General features: G+C 39.1%; 1 long non-coding RNA gene across 1 annotated transcript in view; it reads right to left on the bottom strand.

The window, feature by feature from the left end:
- The window catches only part of LOC134548614 (uncharacterized), a 34,088-nt gene extending 32,127 nt beyond the window's left edge, over positions 1 to 1,961 (bottom strand). Inside the window, exon 1 of the long non-coding RNA XR_010079821.1 lies at positions 1,392 to 1,961. This is a non-coding gene — a long non-coding RNA (uncharacterized LOC134548614). The remainder of the gene's footprint in view (positions 1 to 1,391) is intronic.
- Positions 1,962 to 16,673: the final 14,712 nt, after the last annotated feature.

The following is a 16,673-nucleotide window of genomic DNA, read 5'->3' as shown; positions in this document are numbered from 1 at the left end:
AACTTTTGCCAAATGTCCTCAAATGCGTTCCTGCTTTTCCCCAATAGCATATAGTAGACCCCATCCTCAGCTGGTCTAGATCCAATGAGTTTCCCTGAAGTGTATTAATTCAATAATAAATTAACAAGAGAAGTTCAAAATAGCACATAAAATTTTGGAAGCAGCTTCCCAGTTTTCCATTAATCAGCTAGGAACTGTATCTGTCAATATAACCTGTCACTTCAGCCTGTGTTAGGCAGGCTTGTGAGTGCTTTTGTGATCTTACCTCAGGGACATTTTCACTTTCTGATAAACCCTGCTGAGAACTAAATTAGTCTTAATATAACATTTTAACAAACTCTTGAAAAGCTTATTAATGGATTTTCTTCCATTCTGAAACGTCCATCAGACAAGACTCATCATATCCAGAATCTACTATTGCAAATGAAGAAACTTTCTGTTAAGTTCAGGAAACTTGAGTAGGCTCCTTTGTGGGTACCAGCCTCTCTGCCAACCAACAAAGCTGAAGTTCCTGTGAAGATGACTCCTACCAGGCAAAAGCACAGTAATTTGAAGGGATTTTTGAGGAATTTGAAGAATGCAATCTTCCTCAAAGAATACGAGAAATATTTTGTATGGAAAAAAAACCAGACAAGCCACTCCTCTGATGAAAAGTAGAAACCATTGTCTTGCTCAACTATTTTTGTGAGTTTTCTTGGTTAACACACTCACACACACTACCATGGACTCCAAGAGGACAAAGGCAAGACCAGTAGCATGGAATACCTGAGCACATGAGCAATGTCCAGTAGTTACTCAAAATGAGTGTCAGCTTCCCAACTACCTTCAAAAACTCTGGCAGGTTCAAAGCCTGCTACAGTTTTGTCTACATTAAAAATTAAAAAACCTTTCTCTTAGCCTAAAAACTCAGTGAAAATTAAAAAAAAATCAAAGATCTCAAATCAACAGAACACACATTATTTAAAGGGACTTGCAACTCTCTGTATTTTTTTTCTTCTTCCTTGCAGCTGTAACAGAAATCCATAATGCATGCTTCTGTAGACTGTGTGCCATTTCTCATGTAATGTTAGTGCTTCTAAACTGCATGGTTGTAGAATGAAAATCTGGACCTTTGTGTGAAACTGGTCCCTTTCTGAGAGATAAGTTTTAAAAGAAGTGTCATGCAAACAAGTCTTCCATGAACATAAGAAGAAAAGCCACAAGTAGTGAAACAGAGAAGAAATATGTTTTACAGAGGTGCCTTTTACATGACATAGCATTATGCCATGAGTCATTGCTGTGTGATGCATTCAAGCACTGACCACCAATAAAAGTAGAATTAGACATTCATACAGATAATAAGAACATCCAAAGCTCTTTTTGAAAAGGTTAAAGATATATATTATTCTTACCTTAGCTCACAAACTAATGAAACAGCCAGGGGAGGAAGAGCTCTCTGAAAGGCAGGTTAGCTATCTGTCTGACCTTGCATATATCTTTCTCAGAAGCTGGCTCTGCTGGGACCACATAGTGAAGCGAACGAGCAATTCTTTCCAGCTCAGAGATAAATACAGAGTTCCTGCTGTTATCTCTGGTGTTCTCAGGTATTTTCCAGAGCCCCTTGCACATGCATTACATACCGTTATTCATGGCACCACACCCATCCCCGTGGCTCCTCGTGCTTCCAAGGGTTTCTCTTGCTGTCAGCTGACCCTGGAGACTCCAGTGAGGGGTCCACAACACGTAGCAGCACCAGTTGTTATGAGTTCAGTCCGCAAGAGCTCAGCCCATTTCTCCTCTGAGATCTTGGAGGGGAGCACTCAGCGGAGCAGTGTCTGCAGCCCTGCTCAGACAGAACTGAGCTGTGCAGCCACCCAGAAGAGCTTCCCAGTATCCAATGGACACCAAAGCACACTGCAGAGCAGCAGTATGCCAGAACAAGCATATGCAAAGGGCCATGTCCATCTTGAGGAAATGGACCCAAACCAAGGCCCATTTGCAAACCACAGGTGCAAATGACCCATCCCTTTATACTAGACTGAATCCAACAAGCACCTCTAATAATGGAAGTTGTTCAAATTGGGATCTGAATCAAAGATTATGGGCACAATTTATGTTTAATGTTTGGTCATATTTTGCTCACTCTAACACAGTCTGAAAGCCGATGCTACTCTTCTTTGTAATTGCTTGGCGTCACACTGTTGGATGGAAAACAATGTTCCTATATAGTCAAGGCCTCTGGTTTCCAAAATATATTTTTTCTTTTCTGTCTTAAATATCAGAACAACTGAGCTATAGGTAAGAGAATGCTTTCATTAAACAAACAATCAAAATGTCAAATTCTTATATCCTAGTGGAATAAGAGGCTGGAAGCCTGAAAGATGTGGTCACTTGTAACTTAAGCTACTAACACTCCAGAGAATACTGACAGTTTTCCAGCAAGGGAAGCACTAGGCCTCTCTGTGCATGAATAGGCTGTATCCTCCAGAGGAGCTCAAGCTGCAAATGCCAACATGATTTTCCCAGAAACAAACTGTGCTTCATAGCAGCATTCATTCCAGACTGCAGGAGGGACAACACCAGAAGGCCAAAGGAAAATCAGCATAAGGACCAAGTGATTTATAGCACTCATTGAAGGCAGAGTTACTACAAAATGAGGAAAATGTCTCCTCTTTCAGCACTTGAATCACTTGGGGCAATGTAGATGCCAAAGGCTCACACCTTTGTATGCAGACCTATAATGACAAGACATAAAGCAGAGGAAAGAGACTAAAATCTCATCTGTGCTCAACAAGAATAGTTATAACTATCAAGCAAAATCTCTCACTAGTCAATTTGAAGGACCAGGTTAGGGAACAAAGCGAACTCATTCTCTGTTTATACAGAGCACTTCTGAAGCTTTTCACCCTGTTGTGGTGTTCAGCAATACAAATTTCTCTCTCCCACTGGCACAAGCAGGTAGCAGTGCAATAGTATCGACAGGAGCAATGAGATCAGCAAATACTTTGATTTCTACTTCCCCATCTGCTTTTTCTCTGTTGAGCCTCTCCTGATAGTTGGAGAATCATTATCTACAAAGCTATTAGTTTTCTGGAGTTTGATTTATTTTGTCTTTTCACTTGCTTTCAGTGCCAATTCAGTAACTACAAAGCTGCCTTATGAAATAGCTCCTAGAGACATGCCCTCTAAACAAGAAACTGGCCTGGTTCCTCATGTGTTCTCTCTTGCCATCCTGAATGGAAATGTACCTACTTTCTACACCAAGTTAATTATTTGGGGCTGAATGGACTCAAAGTAGATCTCTTTGCCTACCTGAGACTTGGGTGAACAAGAAAGCAATTTACTGTGAGTGGTCAAAATGGGTGATAAATAAACTGAGGTAGGGGTTGGAGGCCAAATAAAAAGTCACAAGTCCAGGATTTGCAAAGCTACAGACTCACATCTGAAAAACTGGACAGATCATAAGAAAAAGGAAGATTATTGGCATATGAATTCATGTTCTTCACAAGAAAAAAACCAAAACCAAAAGCAAAACACAAAAAATAAAAATCAAACAAAAACCCCAAACAAACCAACAACCAACAAAAAAACCAAAAAACCCCACCACCACCATCACCACTCTCCAGCCCCCTCCCCCAAAATCCCACTTTATTTTCTAATTACTTCCTTTGGTAATGAAAAGATCGCTCTTAGCTTTTATGTGTGTTGCCACTCAGACTCCTGCTGAAACTAAAAACACAGATGAGGAGTATCAGATCTCACCCTTGGAAATGCCACTTTGTGTTTCCAGGTCTTTTCTGCACTTGATGCTTAAAACATACAAAGCAAGGATTGCCATATCAGAGCAGACTTCTGATCCATCTATCCAGTAAAAACTTGTGGGATAACCTATCTGAAGAAAGAATGTCTTGCTTACTCCAGACAGTCACTGAACTACATTCTGAAGTCCAAGTGCTTATCCAAAACTAATTCAATGTTCCCACTACATAAACATGTCTAATCTCTTGATGCCTGCCAAATTTTGTTCCAACAGTTCATACCACAATCACCTAAAGAACTTCACCATAAATTTGGATGTTTCAGATCCTGATGAGTTGTCCAGACCCATCTTCTAATTAAAATGCCTATGAATAGTTACAAAACATGATTTAGAATACTAACATACAACAGCATTGTCAAGCCTGTAAAGAGTCAATAGATAAAGCATTAATTGTCAATCAAATGAATGTCTCTTAATGAAATGGAGTGTCAGTGGCATGCAGGAAGAACAAGTTTTGATTTGCACTTTGCTTCCAACAGAAAATTTGTAACTACAGTTACAAATGTGTTTTAGAGATCTGGTGTCACTAGTGGAAAATTAGGTCATAAGAACTAGGGAGCTACTCAGCCTGGATCTCAAACCTCAATTCTGGTAATATTATTATATTTGTATATATTAACTAATGTATGTCCATATAAGAGAGAATAGAGCCAACCTTCTCTGACTCAGTTCATCTCCTGTCCAAAAAAATTAAGAGAGAAAGTTAGCTATTTATTCATATGGAATGGAATGGAATGGAATGGAATGGAATGGAATGGAATGGAATGGAATGGAATGGAATGGAATGGAATGGAATGGAATGGAATGGAATGGAATGGAATATTTTGGTTGGGAGGGATCTACAAAAATCATCCTCTCCAACTGCCTGACCTCAAGTCAAAGCATGTTGTTAAGGGCATTGTCCAAATTCCTCTTAAACACTGACAGGCTTGGGGTATTGATCACCTCTCTAGGAAGTCTAATAACTACTCCCCTAGTTCCTTAGGAAGCTCTCTCTGACAATGGGATTTAAATGATGGGAAAGAAATAAAACCCCTCTCAAACTTACATTGTTTTGCAAAAGAAATAATATTTCAGTCTTTCCTAGAGACCTTTTCTATCTATAACATGTTTTAAAGGGCAAAAGACATGAAAGAAAGTCTCTCAGGTGCAGATACAATGTCAAAGTGCTGCCAAATATATGTGGAGTTGAGATTCTTCGAGAAACACAGCATCACTAGTTGACTCCAGCTGATCTGATTTATGTTTACTAGCAAAAACACAATTTGTTTTTTTGTGTTTTTTTAAGAGAGTTTTCTTTTTAATTTTGCTTTCCCCTAAAATAGACAGTTTTTTAAAGATGTCCATCCCTTTCAGTTTGCATCTCAGGAAGATTTTCTCAGAAGAGGTGATTTGGTGCCAAGACAAGAAAAGTTGGTGGTTCTGCTTGCAGACAAAGCAAAGAGATCAGCAGCTGTTGCCCTGGTTTTTCTGAGTTTTTTTAAAGCTGTTCATAAGATGGATTCAGTTCTTTAGTTTCTTTACAATATTAAGGGTCAGTTTCTCACTTTCTCACACTCTGGAACATAAACAACCTTTCTTGTTTTTGTTCACTGTCCTTTGTTTACATATTTCTAGTCTGAAAATAATGCTGGTTGACAGCTGGTGTGACCAGTGGGGTGAAGGGTAGTAACCCCAGAAGCCAATCCATAACCAGACCCACAAATGTATAAAAATGAAAGAAATAAACAAGCTCATCCTCTTTTTGGGGAGCAGCTCTTCACTGCAGACCTCTTGCCTCTGTGTTGTCATTTTGCATGCTGTTTTCACAAGCAGCCTGTCAAACACTGCATCCCTCCTCTCTTCTGGGAGAGCAGCAGCACACAGAACACAGCAGCTCTTGGGTGAAGGGGCACTCATCCTCTCTGGAGCAGCCAGTCTTGAATCTGCTCAGGCATTCAAGTTTTCTCAATCCGTTTTGCATTTTCAGCCTTTCCTTAGCAATTTGTCCAAATGAAATACAGAACCCTGTAACCTAAGCCCACAGCACACATGCCATACAGATTTTCTCAGAAACGACTCACAAAACCCAAAGAGCTGTGGAACAGAGGTGAAAAATACCACCATCCACTTAAAAATAAGTAGATAATGGCTACACTTTCCTGTAAGGAAAGCTTAAAATGACATTACTGCATTTATCCAAAGACTGGGGGCCCACACCTCTCAGGGGAGACATCCTTGACAGCCAAAGTGAGCAGGCTTTACTGGGAAAGGCTCCCAGTCATGACAGACAAGTAAATAAATTAACAAATAAAAAAAGAAAAACCTTTTATCAGGCAGTTAAAAAAAGATCCTTTAACTGCCTTTTCCCAAAGCTCCCTTCAGGGCTGTATATTAGAAAAAGATTAATGGTGTGCTATTTAGCACCACCTTGTGCTGACTTGTCTTTTTCAAAGGAATGCAGTCAAGGGAGAGAAACACATTCAGTCTTGACAACCCAATGCATAAGGTACTGGGTAAAATACTTGGGTGATTGGGTTGGGTTTGTTAGAATGGGAATTTTTTATCACAACAGCTGTTTCAGAGTGTAATTAGCAAGAGCAAGAATTGCCATTTTATACCATTTAAAAATTAAACCAACCAAACAAAACTCCCAATCCTGTATAGGCAAGAGAGCACTCGATCATACATAAGAGCAATTTCTTACAGTTTTTACTTAATTGTTACATATTAACAAAGCATATGTTATATTTACTATCCTATAGACAATCTTGTAAAGCTGCCCCTAGAATAAATCTTTACTGCATGGAACTAGTGAAATTAGATATCAGTGTAAAATATAACTTTACTTAAACCAACTTCTTTTGGAAAAATGTGAGAGGGAAAAAATCTGATTTTGAAGTCTGCGTGCCACAAATTTAATACATCAGGGCTGAACTCCCTGTGTCCATGGATGGGGTTATGGAGTTCTGGTCCTCTACCTCAGCATGTCAGTGTTGACAATGATGCTCACAGCCCTGCTCACAGACACACCTGTGCATCTCTTCATCCTCAGAGCACCTCGTTGGAGTAGGAAAGTGCTACTGTCTCTGCCTATGATGAAGGGGGTCCTCTGCTTTACCCCATGCCCAAAGTTGTGTAGCACAGGGTTGTCAGACTCAGAACTGGGGTAAGATTTTGTTTCTGTCACCCCTTCTGCTTGTGCTGCCAGTACCAAACCCAGTTATTGATGTTGTATGTAGGCACTTCCAGCTCAGGGTAAAGGGCCCTGTCGGAAGCCTGGCAAAACTCTAGTAGCGTTTTCCAATTGCTTTTTGTGGTTCTTGGATTAGATACTATGAGAACAGGTGAGGTTCCATAAAGAAAAATTTCAGTTGGCCAAAACCCCTTGCCTTCCCGACAAAAAAAAACCCCAAAACAACAACAACAACAACAACAAAAACCCACCCAAAAAAAAACCAACCCCACAAAAACACAAACCAAAACCCAAAAAAACAGAAACAAAGTATTTCAGTGATTTTCAAGAATCAATTAATCAATTGACACCTGAGAGCTTGGATTTTCTAATATTTTTAATGTGGAACCTTTTGAAAGTCTGCAAGTAGTTGTGAAATACAGCAAAAAAGCAGCCTTTTCCCTGATTTTGCTGCAGGAAGTCTGCACAAGGCAAGCCACACCTCTGCAGGGAGCTCCCACCCTGTATCAGCCCTGACACTGAACTCTCTGCTTCCAGTCCCAGCTGGGAAGGTCAAAGGACTGCTTTACTGGATAAGCTGTCCATAACAAGTGTGTAAATAACATGTAGGTGAAACAAATGCTAATTATGGGCCCTTGGCAGCTTCTTTGCTAGCTGCCTGAATGAGGTGGTCAGGGATTTTGCATCACTGTCTGCCTCAGAGGGAAAATTCACTCTTGGAACTGGCAAAGGCTCATGGAAGAAGGGAAAGTGTAATTAAAAATTCCTCTGAGAGAAGCTACATTAGGCCAGGTTGGATGGAGCTCTGATCTAGTTCCACAACCTCTGCCATGGGCAGGGACACCTTCCACAGGCCATATTGCTCAAAGCCCCATCCAGCCTGACCTTGAACTCCTCCAAGGATGGAGCTTCACTTTTCTTTACCTTTCCAGTCACAGGTTCCTCTCTGTTGAACAAATGTCATGGTAACATCTTTTTCTTGGAAGCCACCAACTATCTTGTTGATAAAGAGTTATAAAACTCTTCTATAAACAAGAGATGTTCTCCTTGAATCTTTGATTGAAGATGCACATACTTTCAGAGAAGAGATTCACAGCAGATTTGACTTGCAGTGGTTTCCCCACAACACATCCAGACCTATTTACCAATGCTGCTCACTGAAGAGTCACCAAGGACAACACTTAGTACAGTACTTAATGACACAGAATAAGATTTCCTACTATTTAAGGACATACATGACAATCTTCTAGTATTGCAGTAACCTCTGCAACTTCTCCCCTGGCTTCCTGAAGAACAGTTATGTCTACCAATACACTCAACAGTCCCGTGATTTACATCTGTGTAACTGAATGAAGAGCCTGATACTCTGTCTGTAGGAGTCCCAGGATGTAAAAAAGATTTGTCGAATTGAAAAAAACGTTTTCTCTTTTTCAGCCCAAATTCTGTTCACAAAGAAGTTGAATTACATCATCTGAAACTTGAACATCAACAGGATTTGGTGGGTTGGGAAGTGTGAGGAGGAATACTTTATTTTTATTTTGAAAAATGTCTTTCTGAATAGAAATGTTCTTATATATGCATGAACATGTTCTTTTTCTAAATGAACAAATGGAGTTTCTTTCCTACAATATTTTTAGAGGTATAGTTTTCTTACCGAATTCAGCAATTAAATATTATATGAAAAATAATAAGAGTTCATCTCATGTCCACAAATCCAGTTCAAAGCTACCTACCTCTAATAGTGTAAGACTGCCAGATCACCAGCAGAGCTGTGAAAACTACCGTACTTGAGAATTTTCCATTATTAATTTGTCCTGAAGCAGCTGGATGAGGGATTCAGCATCCCTCCTGCTCAACCTGGGAACTTTTCAAGCTCCCTGTAGCCAAAAATCTAGTACTTTTTTGTTAGATCGTGTCTAGACACAGTCTAGACCATATCCACTCCCCCCAGATAGGTACACATCCCAGTTCTCGGGCCCAGATGTCCATCTCCCAGCTTCTCATCCTAGTGGGTGTGTTCCCTGCTTACACACCTCATCCTCCCACATGTCCTGTTTTTTCTTGCAAAGGAAATCCACACGCCCAACCTGGAACGGCTCCATGCAGCCTCCACCAGCTGCTGAAAATGCAGGACTTTGAGGACAGCTGATGTGGCCAGGGTCCAGGTTAAAAATCACATTTCTGAGATGCAAGGAAAAAGCAAGACAAGATGATTCAGCTGTCTGGACACTGGTACCTGGAGTCATTTTTCAATGACTTACAGTATTGAAGACACAGAGCTGGCAGGTGTGACGAGAAGCTGTGGATGACCCATGTGACTAAATAAAGGCAGCTGGAGCTCAGAGAGGCTACATTAAGGCCTCCAACACATTTCCAGAAATCCCAACTAAGTCCCTCTGAGTTATATAAATGAAGGAAATGAAATGCCATTTTTGGTTTTTTAAAGGCTGGCTAAAATATTTGCAAAACAGACAGCAGGTTGATTTTCTTCCATAGCTTTTTCTTGGTTCCACCAACAACCATACCTCAAACTCAACAGTAATAATTTTTCCTGCACTTTACCACAACTAATGTGCATGTAATATGTAAGACACACACTTCTTTTGCTTTCATTTAGTAAGTCCGTAAATACCTATTAACATCTCTGTAAAACAGCAAAGTTAAGGCACACCAGTTCTTCATATTCAGCTCCACATGCAAAAAGAGCAAAGCATCCAGCATCACATTTACTCACACCCAAAGTGTGTGACTGAGCATCAATGCCCAGCTTAAACATGCTGAGAGATGAGCAAAGCACAGCATCTACAACAAATAAAATTCCAATTTTGCAGCAACACAGACTTACCATTTTTCAGAGTTGTGTGCATTAACAAAGCTAACTTCAAAAATCAACTCCACGGTCATTCTGCTACTCCTCTGACATAAAGGGATCAAAAATTGTCCTGGCTGTCAATTACCTGCACTAGGTCACTTCAATCAAATGTAATTAATCAGGCCATGCTGCGGTCTGACTCATGTGTGCAGTGAGGGTACTGAGAGTTTTTCCTGCCTGATCCAGGCATCTAATTTTCTTTCATACTGTCAGAACACGAGGTCTTCAGTTAGTCCTGGCTATTGATTATTTATGCCTTGGGAGCACGTAATGCCTTAGGAAAATATCTATACCTTTTAATCAAAATGTTAAAAGCCTGAACCCCAAACTGAGGTTACACTGCAGATATTTAGAGCCAAGTGTTGTTTATTTTAATTTTAATTAATTGTGTCTCAGGTTTTCCTAACCTAAAAAAGGATTTCAAAAGATTATAAATGACATTTTTTCCTTTTTCTGATTAATGACAATTTTTAATTAGAAATTCTTTCTACCTGAAATACATACAGAGAAGTAGACAGCAAAATTCCCCAGGTAAAACCAATGTTTCATAAGTGTATCTCATTGACACCCAACAATAAATTTTTTATTGACTACTTACTTTTTATTGACTACTACTTACTACTACTACAGTTGAGAAAATTAAAGCCAAGGAGTAAACAGTATCAATGGAATTTGATTTAAGTATAAATATAGAGCATAGGGTTAACCCCAAATCCACATACCTCATAGTAAGAATGCTTAGTATTGGACTCAAATCAAAATGGGTTCACCAGCACCAGCAGATTCCTAATTAAGCATTGGAAGACCCAAATCTTTGACATTATTTCATCAGCCCAATGGTGAAGAGATGTGATGTGAATGTCCACATCTCATAGCCCCAGATCAGGTCATAAGTAGGAAATGGGTTCTTATTTGCTTCCCCAAACCAAGTCTAACACTATGGCTGTGAGTTTAGGTTGAACCTAGAGACAAGTAAACAGTTTCCATCTGCTCCTCTGATTTATTCCACCTTTCTCATATAGAAGGAGCAGGAGAGAAACAATGATGGCACACTAGTATTAGGAGACTGTGAACTGCCAAAACAGCAATATGAGACCTGGAGAAAATTCAAACAGGGACAAAAGATATATTACACCTGTGATGGACTCACATCTAAATTTAGAGCTTGGGTCACTGTTTTTTAGGTGAGATCTCTTTCATAAGAACGTATGTGACAAAAACACCGTAAGGTGAGACTGAAGTCACAGGACTTCATTTGAAAGATGGCAAGCAAGAAACACTGCCATAGTATTCCTCAGCATGAACTCTTTCCATTGCAAACTATCCAGGAGGTGGTAGAAGGTGTTAAATGAGCTCCAGCTGGCAATTTACTGTGACTCCTCTGGGACAGTTATTGTAAAACAGAATCACATGGTTCATCCATATTGGGCCAAGCACACTGAGTGCACACGGAATGTATAGAAGGGTTTTTTCCTGGTACAAATGCAAACAACTGTGCCTGGCTGCATTAATTCAGGTTCATGTTGCACAGCTAGAAATTGAGAGGGTAGGTAGGACTTGAGAATTCTGTAATTAATTCAGGAGTTTCTGCAGGCTCCAGGTCTCCTTCCAAGAGATGTCAGATGTTTAGTGCTAGAAGGGGTCAAATCTAAAGTAAATTTATCCTCAGAGGAGGCTGAAATTATGTGGTTTGCTGCCTTTCTTTTCATATACCAGCAGTGTATATGACCCTATCTTCAGGGTAGGGTCATTTGACATCATGTCCAGTCATTTTCTTTGGCTGTCTGGCCAGATAATATTTAAACCACTATTTCTACAAAGAGGACTGGAAGAGTAAAATGAGGGGTTGCTGCATAAATTTTCCAATACAAGATCTTGAGAACTATATTCATGAAAAAAATAGTAAGAATGTAAAGACAGCTTAGGAGTTATCATAAATAAAAATTAAATGCCATAAGGAAATACCCTATTTTCAGTTTCTGTCTGAAGTGGACTTCCAAATTTCTATATATATTCTTGCACGGAAGGAAAGAAAAAAAAAAAACCTATTAGTTTGTTTCACTGATGAACATGTGGAACATGGTTGAATGTGGCTAATTTGGGCATAAACTGGGACATTTGTCCTGTTTTATATTTATTCTCCCCTGTGATTATTACAGTACAATCTGAGCTACTTTAATTTGGACAGAAAGGAGAACAGAAGACTAAGCAATATTGTGTATTTTCCCCACCAGTTCCCTAGGAGCAGAAGAGAGAAAAAGAGACAGAAATAGGAAAGCTTTGTTCTGTTGCAATTCATGTTTTATTTGGTTTGAGGTTTGGGTTTTCTGAAAGAGTTGTTTATTCCACACTGTATTAAAATACATAGTCACATATATTTTTTTCTTAGAAAAAGCCAGATTGAAAGAAAAAAAATTGTAATGATCCTTAGTTCCTCAGTGACTTCTTTCCAAATCGTCTGACTTTGCCAGGAAAACTTCATGAATATTGCATTGTGCAGAGATGAAAATCATCAACCAAGAGATTTAGGACAGATTTAGATACCCTTGGCCTGAGACATTGAGTATTTTGATGAGCTCTTGAAACTAATTAAAAGTATCATAGGAACCCATAGCTTGTTTGAAGGACAAGTTTGATCTTATCACCTCTAAAAGTGAGAAGATATGCAATAGTAAACTGCATTATTACTAACATCCTGAGACCTAAAGGACTCGTGCCCAGCTAAGTTATATCATAGTGAATGCAAATATTATGAAGGCATTATTAACTATCTCAGCATAATTACTTTATGTAATAAGCCTGCCTGATGTGGAGATATTTTTTCCCTGACACATCTTCCAAATCAACAGCCAATGGTTTAGGGTGTCCCTGAACCAAAAGTCACATCCTGAGTATGAAGTTTACTTGCCATCTGGGGATCTATATTACACAAAGAAGATGAAGTATTTTTGCCTACTTCTGAATTAGACTTCTGCTGCCACAAGTTTTTCATGATCTGGCAAATCACTATGTAGAAGATACTTCCTTTTGTTTATTTTATCTTCTGTTTATCAGCAACTACCTCTTTAAAATAATAATAAAAAAAAGAGCTCATGATTGAAATTAATTGTTCCAAGTTTTTAAGAATCATCCTTTGTTCACCTTCTCTTCAACAGTCTTTTGCAGATCGTTACAGATTACCCCAGTTAGACTTTTAGACTTATTTCTCCTCAGTTTCAACCTGCTGAGTGCATCAACAGATTCTCCAGCCTCTTCCCACTGCCAGCATTTTGGCTTTGGGTGCTCATGACCGGTTCTGGCACAGTGTGGCCGAATCTTGGGTGCAGCTACAGGGAAAGAGCTGTGTGAGAAAGATCCTGGAGATGCCTCACTGGGGACCTCTTCCCAGCTTGGGATCTGCTTTTGGCCTGAATCCTGGCCCACAGTCCTTGTCTGAGCAGCACCTGGGGATGCCTGTGCCCAGCCTTGTGCTGTGCCCAGCCTTGTGCTGTGCCCACCTGCTGCCCAGCCTTCCCAGCGTGGCTTCAGAGCAGGTCTGCCACCATAACCTTGTCTGGAAATTTACATTTACTGCCCTGATAAACCCCTAGAACTGCTCTGCTCCTCTTGTTTGGGTACCATGGGACAGGGCTCCTGTCCAAGGGTCTCTACCTTTAATCCAGGCTCTGTGTTCCTTGCAGAGCAGCCCAGCAACAACTGCACCCTGACAGGCCAGAAAATGTCAAAAGACACTCTGGTGGAGACACAAGCCTCTTTCACTACTCAGAATACATGGTCCTCCAGGAATTGTTTCAGTAAGCTAACCTGAATATTACTTCTCCTTCAGACAAGGTATCTCATTATCAGTACTGTTCAAAGCTTCTAAGGGACCTGACTGATAAGCGTGAGCAACTATATACTGCTGATTGTTAGGAAAATTTATCCTAATTTTAATGACAATAAGATGGAATCAATTCTGTGAGCCAAACAGATGATGGGGCAAAATATAAGCAAATATTACAGGGACATATAAATGGTATTTAGGCAGAACTCTATAAATCTACTGAAGAACAAAGGATGTTATAAAGGGTGTCAGAGGGTCTGAATATTGTATGTACATAAATTAGATACATTTCCATCTTGTTTTTAAGACAAGTCCCAGTCTTGCACTCTTTAATCTTTTGGTAAGGGAACCTTACTAATTGAAGAGCTTTTAAAGGAGTTTCTATACAAAGTTAATGGAAAATCAGATGCCAGAGTAACAAATCACCATGAATTCAAGACTCTTCCTCCTGATTTAAAACTTTGTTTAAGTGAATAGTTCTACAAAAGTGTAAAAATCTAGTGTATGACCAGGAGAATTGTCTTTCTTATCTGGTAACTCATCTATAATGCAGGTGTACTACAGCAGATGCAAAACAAGACCTAAATATTCTAAGCCCCTCAAGGATAAGCCTAGATGTAAACAGTGCATCACCTATTCTAAGTAAGGAAGAAATGACCATATTCAAATTGAAACACGTCATTGCAAGGCCCAAAGCTCTATACTCCACATTACACCATGAAAAGGTAAGGGGGTGTGTGGGGGAGTGTGTGTCTGCCTGCCTGGCTTTTTCAACAGAAAGTTTCCATTATTATTCTTAGCAGCACTGAAGCAGGAAAAGAGCACAGTTGTGGGGGGAAAAACACCAGAGGGAAAAATCACATGAAAGTGTTCCTATTCACATTAGCTTGGATGTCTAGACATAAAATGTGATAAGTTATCAGTAGCACATTAACTTAACACATGGCCTTTAAAGATTCATATGCAAGCAATGAACGTGTTTTATATTTGTCCCTGGCACAACTCATGATCATTCTAAGCCAATAGCTGTAGACACATGTCAAGTTTGCAAATATCTTTAGCATTTTGATTGGACTTTTGTTGCTTGTCTGCTTTTTACCCTGCTTCTCCCTTTACAAATTCTTTATGCTTGTGGAAACTGAAATCTTTCTCCATGAATTCTTGCTTTAATTCTGGACCAGGTGTAATTTAAGAAACTACAGACTGTACTTTTCAGGTTAGACTTAGTGGAGTATCTACAGCTCCTGGATATTTGAAATAACAGAAAGATTTCCTAAATTTAGGGGTGGAGATTTTCTGTTGGAAAACTGGTTATTAACAGAATTTAACTTGTAACTTTCAAAAGTCCAGAGTAGATAAACTAGGAAAAAAGTACACAGAAGGAACTTGGTGTGCAAATGAGATAGATTATGCTGAGCTGAAAGTAGCTGTCCTAGTGATATAAGGTGAATACAGCAATACAGGCTCCATTCATCACATGAACACCCACATATAATATGCAAAAAAATAGGAAAGTCAGTTCTTTATAATAAAGCTAAAACTTTACATAGAGGTACACAGAATATAGTAGCAATAAAAAGAGACAAACTACTTGCTACAAATTTCCTTAAATTTATACCAAACAATTATTTTTCTTCTCTGTTGAGAAAATAAACATAAATCCTTCAGATAGAAGCACATACTGGTAGACTGTCAGAAAAAGCAGATCACAGCGTATTTACAGCGTTTGCTCACACAATGAAAGCAAACTGGAAAAGGAAGTGCATAAATCAAAGTTCACACTGATGCCTGTGCCTGAAGTGTGGGACAGGATATCAAATCTCCTGCTTCTGACTATCTCTGACCTCAAGACAAGATACTTAAACCCATTCACTGAGACTCACATACATGACTTCATTTCCAGGGAAGGTGAAATGTGGCCACCCACTTAAAGACTTACTCAAATTCTAGCACAAAACAGATTCTAGATTTCCCCTTATTTCATTTGCTCTACACAATAAAATATTGTTAAAAACTTGCCTAAATGAGTTAGTAAAGTATTTTAAAGGAATATAAAATTTTGCTATTGCAGATTCTCTCTGGATCTTTCTAAGGCTTTTTAATAGGTGATCTTAATGGTCTTTTAAATTTCTTAAGCAGTGGTAGTCCAGATACCTTAGTAAAAGTTTAACTGCTTTTGGATTCACTGACATTTTCTGGGTAGGTCCTAAAGAATACCAAAGGAGAGAGATAATAATTTCACGACTAAGAATCAAACTTCTTAGTCAGAGCTTCATGTTTTACTGGAAAATGTGGGCTTCTGTTTGTAGGAATTGGAATCTGGATTGATTCTGACCTCTAACAAACAATGACCAATTCTCATGTAAGTAGTTCACTCCCACCTTCCCCACAGGACCTTCTTTATTGCCTGAATTAGTCATTTAGTCAGACTGATATCTTACCACCACAAATAAGCAAAGATTTTTAGCCGTAAAAAAGTAAATTGAAATGAGAGGCATTGATTATGTTTCCTCATGCAAGGAAACAAATACATAGTAAGGGTGACTCACATTAATTTGTAAATGTCTAGGAAGTCATCACCTCACTGTTCCCACTGACAAATATTTTGTAGCATACTTCACTTGTCTGTCATAATAAAGTTAAAGTATTATCTTTGTGAGCCACAAAGGTTTCTTAGTTACAGCATATTTAACCTGGAAATACTCAGAATTTGAGACTAATTACCTGCTACATATGTCTGTTAAATTTATACAAAACTAATATTTTCTTCTCTGCTGAGAAAATAGACACTTCAAATAGAAGCACATACTGGTAGACTGTGAGAAAAAGGCAGATCTGAGCATGTATGCAACCTCTGGTCACACAATGAAAGCAAGATGGAAAAGGAAGAGCATAAATCAAAGCAGTTGTTCATATTGAGCCTACACCTGCAAAGTAACTCCCAATGCTCGATACACATATATGCAATGGTGCCGCTTTAGCACCACTTTTCCCACAAAGGTAG

This window comes from Prinia subflava, chromosome 3 (assembly GCF_021018805.1).
Source record: "Prinia subflava isolate CZ2003 ecotype Zambia chromosome 3, Cam_Psub_1.2, whole genome shotgun sequence".
Taxonomy (NCBI): Eukaryota; Metazoa; Chordata; class Aves; order Passeriformes; family Cisticolidae; genus Prinia; species Prinia subflava.
Note: the sequence above shows the minus strand (reverse complement) of the source record. Positions and strands in the feature narration are given on the sequence as shown.